Source organism: Megascapheus bottae, unplaced genomic scaffold (assembly GCF_031878675.1).
Source record: "Megascapheus bottae isolate mThoBot1 unplaced genomic scaffold, mThoBot2.hap1 HAP1_SCAFFOLD_166, whole genome shotgun sequence".
In the NCBI taxonomy this organism is placed as follows: Eukaryota; Metazoa; Chordata; class Mammalia; order Rodentia; family Geomyidae; genus Megascapheus; species Megascapheus bottae.
In genome coordinates, this window is record NW_028327588.1 from 193,308 (window position 1) to 202,131 (window position 8,824).

Consider the following 8,824-nt stretch of genomic DNA (forward strand, 5'->3'; position numbering starts at 1 on the left):
AAAACTTTTGAACATCTAGTGTCTGCCAGCTACAGAGGTCTAGGTTGGTTATATCTGAAAAACTATAATCCTATTTTGTAGTAATCTTGCTCCCACTTTCAAATGGGCAGAACAAGAAACTCAAGAAAAATGTCAAATCAAGAAACAACATCCCCCACACAATGAAAACAGACAATGGAGCAGTCACTGGCAAACCTAGAGGAGAATCTTCCAAGTGCTACACAAATGAAATCGATAAACATCATTAATGAAAAATGTGAAAATATAAGGAAAGTGATAATGGAGGAAGCCATAGCTAAACAAGAGGAAACCATTAACAAGGTGATAAGTGAAAACGAAGAAGCCATAAAGGAAGCTATAATAAAGGTTTTTCAAAGAAAGATGGATGAATTCATAGAATCCACAAATAAAAACTGACAGAACTCCAGCAACTGTCCAAAGAAACTAAAGCTACTGAGCTAAGAAGTCAAATGGAAATCAAGGAGCTAAAGAAATCCATACATGATCTAAAAGAAGAGATGCAAGGCATCAAAAATGAGCAATTAGAAGCAAGGGAGATGAAAAATAAAGTAGACAGCTTTGATAGCAGGTTAGACAATGCAGAGGAGAGAATTTCTGGGGCTGAACATAATTTAGTTGTTATAGAGAAAGAACAGAAAATGAGTCAATCCAAATCTAGGAAACATGAGAGAGCACTTCAGGAGGTCCAAGATACAATTAGGAAGCCTAATTTAAGGCTAATGGTATTGAGGAGGGCCTGGAGAAAGAGGTCAATGGTATTGGAAATATACTTCAGGGAATCATCTCAGAGAATTTCCCAAATATCCAGAAGGGCAGGCCCATCCAGATACAAGAAGCTTTTAGAACCCCAAACAGGCCTGACCAGAAAAGAACATCCCACCACCACATCGTAATCAGAACTGGATCAATAGAAACCAAAGGAAAGATCCTAAAGGCAGCCAGGGAAAAGGGCTCAGTAACATGTAAAGGCAAACCAATCAGAATAACCCCAGCTTTCTCAGCAGAGACCATGCAAGCACGAAGTAACTGGAAGCATATATGTCATGCCCTTAAGTCAAATAACTACCAACCAAGAATACTGTATCCAGCTAAGCTCTCATTCATAACTGAGGGAACAATAAAAACATTCCATTCCAGGGAAAAGCTGCAACAATATGTCGAAACAAAACCACCATTACAGAGAATTCTCAAAGATATTCTATACATAGAAAACCAAAATAAATGCAATATACGGAAAGAAATGACACCTAAACAGCATACCATCTAAGGACCACAAGAACTGTTAAGACACAGGCCCTAATAAGACCTTTTAAAAATGGTAGGAACTAATAAATATCTCTCAATCCTAACTCTCAATATCAATGGACTTAACTCTCCAATTAAACGGCATAGGCTCTCTAGTTGAATTAAAAAGCAAGAGCCATCATTCTGCTGTCTTCAAGAGACACATCTTACACAAAAAAACAATCTTTTGAAAGTGAAAGGTTAGAATAAACTCTATAAAGCGAACGACCCCCATAAACAGGCTGGAGTTGCCATCCTTATATCAGATAAAATAGACTTCAAACTAAAATTAGTAAGAAAAGACAAAGAAGGTTACTACATACTACTAAAGGGATCTTTCCTCCAGGAAGATATAACGATCCTAAATATTTACACACCCAATCCCGGAGCTCCGAACTCCATCAAGCAAACTTTACTTACACTGAAACCATACAGAGATCGAAACACAGTGATGTCGGTGACTTTACCACACCACTCTCACCTATGGACAGATCAACAAGGCAAAAACTCAACAGAGAAACCTTACAACTGAACAACTATATAGAACAACTAGATCTAACAGACATCTGCAGAATATTCCACCCAGCAACAACACAATATACGTTTTTCTCAGCAGCACATGGAACATTTTCCAAAATAGACCACATCTTAGGCCATAAAACAAACCTGGACAGATTCAGAAACACTGAAATTATTTCATGCACACTCTCAGACCACAAAGGCATCAAATTGGAACTGAACACACATCTTCACCAACGAAAACCCTGTAACTCATGGAGATTGAACAACACATTGTTGAATCACCAATGGGTAATCGAAGAGATCAGATCAGAAATCCAACAGTTTATGAAATTTAACAATAAGGAGCACAAAAAATACCAACTCCTTTGGGATACAGCAAAGGCAATACTCAGAGGAAAATTTATAGCTTTGAGTGCCTACAAAAAGAAGTTGGAGAAATTGCAAACCAACAAGTTAATGTCTCACCTTAAGCTCCTGGAAAAAGAGCAACAAACCAACCCTAATCCCAGTAGAAGAAAGCAAATAACTAAAATCAAAGCAGAATTGAATGATTTGGAATCCAAAAAAACTATAGAAAGAATCAACAAAACAAGGAGTTGGTACTTTGAAAGAATTAACAAAATTGACAAGTCCTTAGCAAATCTTACCAAAAAAAGAAGAGAGCATATCGAAATAAAATCACAGATGAAAATGGTAATATCACGACAGAAATTACCAAGATCCAGAATATCATGAGGTAATATTCCTCAAACCTTACGCCAACAAATTTGAGAATATAGAAGAAATGGATGTATTACTAGACAATATTAACATACCCACACTGAACCAAGAAGAGCTAACCCAACTCAGCAGGCCTATTTCAAGCTCTGAAATAGAAATGGCAATTAGAGAACTTCCACCTAAAAAGAGCCCAGGGCCAGATGTATTCACAGCTGAATTCTATAAGGTCTTCAAAGCAGAGCTCACGCCAATACTCCTCAAGCTCTTCAACGAAATTGAAAATGCAGGATCTTTACCAAACTCATTCTATGAAGCCAGTATAACCCTCATCCCCAAACCAGACAGAGATTCATCAAAGAGAGAGAATGATAGACCTATTTCTTTGATGAACATCAATGCAAAACTTCTCAACCAAATACTGGCCAACCGTCTACAACAACTCATCAAAAAAATTATACACTATGATCAAACTGGATTTATCACGGGGAGGCAAAGCTGGTTCAACATACGCAAATCAATTCATATAATTCAACACATCAACAGGAGCAAGGACAAAAATCACATGATTGTCTCAATGGACGCGGAAAAGGCATTTGACAAGATCCAACACCCCTTTATGTTAAAAGCTCTGGAAAAGCTAGGAATCCATTGAACATTCCTCAATGTAATAATGGCTGTGTATGAGAAACCTACTGCTAGTATTACACTTAATGGTGAAAATCTAAAGCCATTCCCTCTAAATTCAGGAATGAGACAGGGATGCCCACTCTAGCCACTCCTCTTTAACATAGTACTAGAATTTCTAGCCAGTGCAATAAGGCAAAACAAGCATAAAGTGGATCCAAGTAGGGAAAGAGGAAATAAAACTATCCCTCTTTGCAGATGACATGATTCTGTATTTAAAGAATCCTATAGACTCTACTCCCAGCCTCCTTGAGCTGATTCAAAACTTTGGAAGAGTAGCAGGCTATATAATCAACCCTCAAAAATCAACTGCCTTCCTTTATGCCAACAGTGAGAGGAACGAGGAAATAATCAGGAAAGAAACTCCTTTCACAATAGCCTCAAAGAAAATAATGTACCTAGGAATTAACTTAACTAAGAATGTAAAGTACCATTTTGATGAAAACTTTAAAACCCTAAGAAAGGAAATTAAAGCAGAACTAAGGAAATGGAAAAACCTCCCATGCTCCTGGATTGGAAGAATCAACATTGTGAAAATGACAATCTTGCCAAGGGCTATCTACAAATTCAACACAATACCCAGCAATATCCCAATGGCATTCTTTAAAGAAATAGAAGAGGCAATTCAAAATTTCATATGGAATAATAAGAGACCCCGTATAGCAAAAACACTTCTTAGCAGAAAGAACAGCGCTGGAGGAATTTCAATTCCAAACTTTCGACTCTATTACAGAGCTATAATTCTCAAAACAGCTTGGTACTGGCACAAGAACAGGCTTGAAGACCAATGGAATAGAACTGAGGACCCAGATATTAAACCACAGACCTATGGCCATGTAATCTTTGACAAGGGAGCCAAAAAAATAGAATGGAAGAAAGACAGCCTCTTCAAGAAGTTGTGCTGGCACAACTGGTTAAGCACCTGCAGAAAACTAAAGTTGGATCCTTCTTTGTTACCTTGCACTAAAATTAATTCCAAATGGATCAAAGACCTGGAGGTAAAAGCTGACACACTGAAAACTTTTCAGGAAGGAATAGGAGATACACTAGGCCTCCTTGGCACAGGTCGAAACTTTCTTAATAAGGACCAAGAATCACAACAAATCAGAGAAAGGGTGGATAAGTGGGACTGTGCCACAGACCGACTCAGCGGGAGTGCGGGGAGACCATGTCTGGATTCACAGGTCAGGAATGGATTCGATGATGACAGACAGACACAAACACAAGGGAGGTTTGAAGTCTGCTGTGAAGCTTTACTTGTTGAATGTGAGATTATATACAGTCAGAGTAGGAGCACTTTCTTTCAGTTGGCATAAGGTCAAAAGATTACAATCATGTTTAAGAATGGTTACAGGGTACATTTTTCTGAGTAGAAAAGAATTTTCTGCCTCCCTTCTAAGGAGTTATGGTTAATTTGTCAGACATTCTGGTTAGGCGTCATCCGCCTTGGCATTAATTAATATTAGTTTTGTTTACCATTTGTTCCATTCTAGTTCTTCCTATGATTCTGTTTCTGAGTCAGTAATTATTACCCTGTGCCAGGAATTGTAAAACCTTAAACCTAAGAGTCCATTGTTGCTGTTCAGTTAGAGCACACCACAGTGCTCTAGCCCTTCTAATCCTTTCCCATGTGATTCATTATGTACTTGCAACATTTACACAAGTAATGCAGACGCATTAAAGGCATATTCAGGCAAACTAACATTTATTACTAATTCAAAGATCATATTTTCCGTTTTAGTTTCTAATTCTGTCTTATTATTAGTGGAATGCATTGAGGTCATCAAGGCGCTGTGGGTGTGTCTTGCACTTTTAGTTCCTGGAACATCTAGTCGCTCAATCAATTGTTTAGGCCAGTAGCTGGCACAGAATATTACTGCCACACCATCAACTATCAGAAATGAAAAGAGTGATAAAAGAATCCCAGCACCCAGCATTATGAGCATTCCACGCATATGTCCCGGTCTCTGCCAGGGACCTCCAGGAGGCCTGATCACCATTGGTGCGAACCTCAGGACTGGCATCCATTCAAGCTCTTTCTGCTCCATGCTGCGCAGACTCCACTGGAGTGGGTGTAGCAGTTCCCGTTTTTTTATTTTTTTAAAGCGATATGCGTAGAAGTCACGTTCAATGGTGTGCAGGGAAGTTAAAATAATTCTGAAGATAGTAGGAAATATTAATAAAATGATGATTAGGACAGCAATACCTACACCAAGAAAAATAAAATATTGAATCCAATCCATGGGATTCAAGCCTTTTAATGTAGAAGATAAAGTTGTGGAGAGAGTAGAAATGTCCCAGGACTCCAAGTGCTGTTGACTCATCGCTGTAATTTGCTGCTGCAAGGTAACCATATCATAGGTAAGATTTGTATCTTTCCAGACACCTAATAAATGTGCTTTAGTCTTATTCCAATCAGCGGAATCGTTGTATACTAAGGGAGTAACACATATAAATTTATAAGAAGGATGACATCTTGTGGACATTTGTGTCTTAATGTTAGTGATATTCTGTCCTATTTCTAATACCACCTCTTCTAAAGCATTTACTCTTTGTTCAAGCTTTAAATCTATTATACGTTGTTCATTAAGAATAACTGAAACATTTTTATGAAAATCATTAACAAAGGAAGCAGTTTGCATTTCTTGTACTAAAGCCATAATAGAAACAGCAAAGATGTAATAATAGTTATTAGAGCCGAAATACCTAAAATTAAAGCAGCAACAAAACGTTTTGGATGTAACAATTCATTAACCGACTGTAAGACTTGGAGTGCAGAATTATCATACCAAGTTTCATTTCCCAAACTCACAGGCAATAAAACATAAGCAGGTCTTTTCACAATAATTACAGTGGACAGATCCTTATCAATACTTGAATTAATACAATTGGTTAAAACACATGACCGGCAGTACACATAATAAGATTCCCCTAAACTGGTAATATTAACAAAATTTGAATGTCCTATAAGTAAGGCAAAAGGGTAGGCAACACATGCAGTGGCTTCTATGGGTGTAGCCACAGTCTGTTTTGGTTTTCTAAGAAGTAACATATTGGCAGAAGCAGGTAAATGATAAAGATCACTTTGTGGAAAAAGAAAGCCTAAAGAAGGATGTTTTAGGTACCATAAAGGAGATACCCATCCTGGGGTATACCAGCGTCTTATGGGTTCAGAACCGTGTGGTTCGTATCCATTAAGCTTATTAGAAGAGATTTTTAAATAAGATTTGTAATCATAATTTGGTGATGAAACTGAGAAATCCCAAGTCTCTTCATTACTACCTACTGGAATAAATTTTGTACCAGAATGAGGAAATCCACAAGAAAGCCAATGTGGCATTTGTTCTTCATCATTTTCCCAAAAAACATCAGGCTTAAACTTTTGCTGACAATGACACAATAGAGAAGGGGGAGATTTTTCTTTAAAAAATGTTTCATTATAATTATAATAACCTAATGTTAGTATTTGAAGTTCCCATATGCGGTGCTTACCTCCTTTTTCTTTGTGAGAGGATTCAGGGATAGGTATAGCCTCCGGAGTGTCTGTAAGAAAAGTCCTGTGGTTGACAGGAAGATACCCATACGGAGCTATGCCTTTTAAAGCAAAACAAATAGGCAAAGTATCAAACCTCCCCTCATAATTGACGTAAGAGGAAGTAACATGGCCAAAATGAAAGGTTGGAGATCCCCCCAAGATGTCAGAAACATTAGTCATAACCTTAATATATTCTGAGTTTCCCCAGCCTACTGGATGTAAAAGCGGAGGCTTTGGAATATAAGCCCGGTAACTTTTTGCTGAGGTCACCGGGGAGTTCACAGCAAGGAGAGATAATAATGCTAAAAGGAGAGTTAATGCAGGCGGAAGAGTTGCTTCTGCTTTCGTTTTTGTCTTCGTGACATTTTTAGCCGCTGCGGGCCGGATGAGCCTGTCTGGAACCCAGATGGGAGTCTCGGCATCCTGAGGAAAAACACAAGCATGACCTCGCCCAGAGGTTATTAGAATATCTGTGCCTTTCCATTGTCCAGAGAATAGATCTTTCCAAAGGACCTGAGGGTGTTTTTGGTCCTTTTCTTGCATCCAATGTCTATGTGCAGCAGAAAGACCATCATCATTAAGATTTAATAAATTCAGTACAAATAGAACATGACTTACAATATGATGAGGAGAATAATACGAATTAGCATTTTTTATTTTAGATATTTGTGCCTTTACTGTTTGATGAGTACGTTCAACTATAGTTTGTCCTTGAGGGTTGTAAGGAATTCCAGTGATATGACCTATGCCCCAATTATTTATAAATTGCAAGAAAGATTTTGAAGTATAAGCTGGAGTATTATCAGTTTTTATTTTAAATGGCTTTCCCATATATGCGAAGCTAGCAGTAAGGTGTTGAACAACATCTTTTACAGCTTCTCCAGTTCTGGCCGAGGCATATATCATATGAGAATAGGAATCTATTACAACATGCACATACTGTAATTTACCAAATTCTGGGACATGTGTCACATCCATTTGCCAGACAGCTAAAGGTTTTAATCCTCTGGGATTTACGCCCATTTGAGGGGCATTTCCAATATTAGGTCATGATCTACATTGTTTACTATTTCCCTGGCCTGTTCTCTAGTGATTTGAAACATACGTCTTAGAGCCGTGGCATTCTGATGATGTATATTATGACTCTTTTGTACTTGTTCTAGGGCTAGAAATATCTTTGTGTAATGATCTGCAAGAGCATTCCCCATAGTTAATGGTCGTCGAAGGTTAGAATGACCTCTAATATGCCCAATATAATATTTATGATTTCTTTGTGTAATAAGATTTTGCAATTCTAATAACATATTGTAAATATCAGTTTTTTCTGCAATTACAGCTGTTTCTAAAGCTGGAAAACAAGCAGATACATATTTAGAATCAGTATATATATTTAAAGGCTCGTGATAATGTTGAAAGGCCATGATGACTGCAACGATTTCTGCCTTTTGTGCAGAAAGGTTATTTTGATATTTAATTAAAGGAGGATGACTAGGTTCTACTACCACAGATTTTCCATTAGAGGAACCATCTGTAAATAATGTGATAGCATCTGATAAGGGAACAGAAGACCATAAATGAGGAAAAATCACAGGAGTTTCTTGAACAAACCTTAAAATGGGACTCTGTGGCATGTGCAATCCAATGATGCCTCTAAAGTTTAATAATGCTATTCCTATATCATTACTTTCTTGTAATATAAAATCAAATTGTTGTTTACTGTAAGGCAAAATCAATTTACAAAACTCTTGTCCAAATAATTCTTTTGACTTCACCCTACCTTTCATTATTAGTTGTGCACATAGATAATTAAATCCAGAAATTACTTTATTTTGTAAATGGGGCAGATGCATCCACTCTAAAATTCCATTTTGCCACAAACATCCTGTAGGGGTGTAAGCAGTGCTTATTATAATTAAGTCCCATGGTTGGCTATAGTCTATTTGTTTAACAAAGGAAGTACTCAGTCTTTGCTCTGTAATAGCCAGTGCCTTTTCAGCTGCTTTGTTATGGGTTCGAGGAGAATTAGGGGCAGAATTACCCTGTAACAATTCAAAGAGT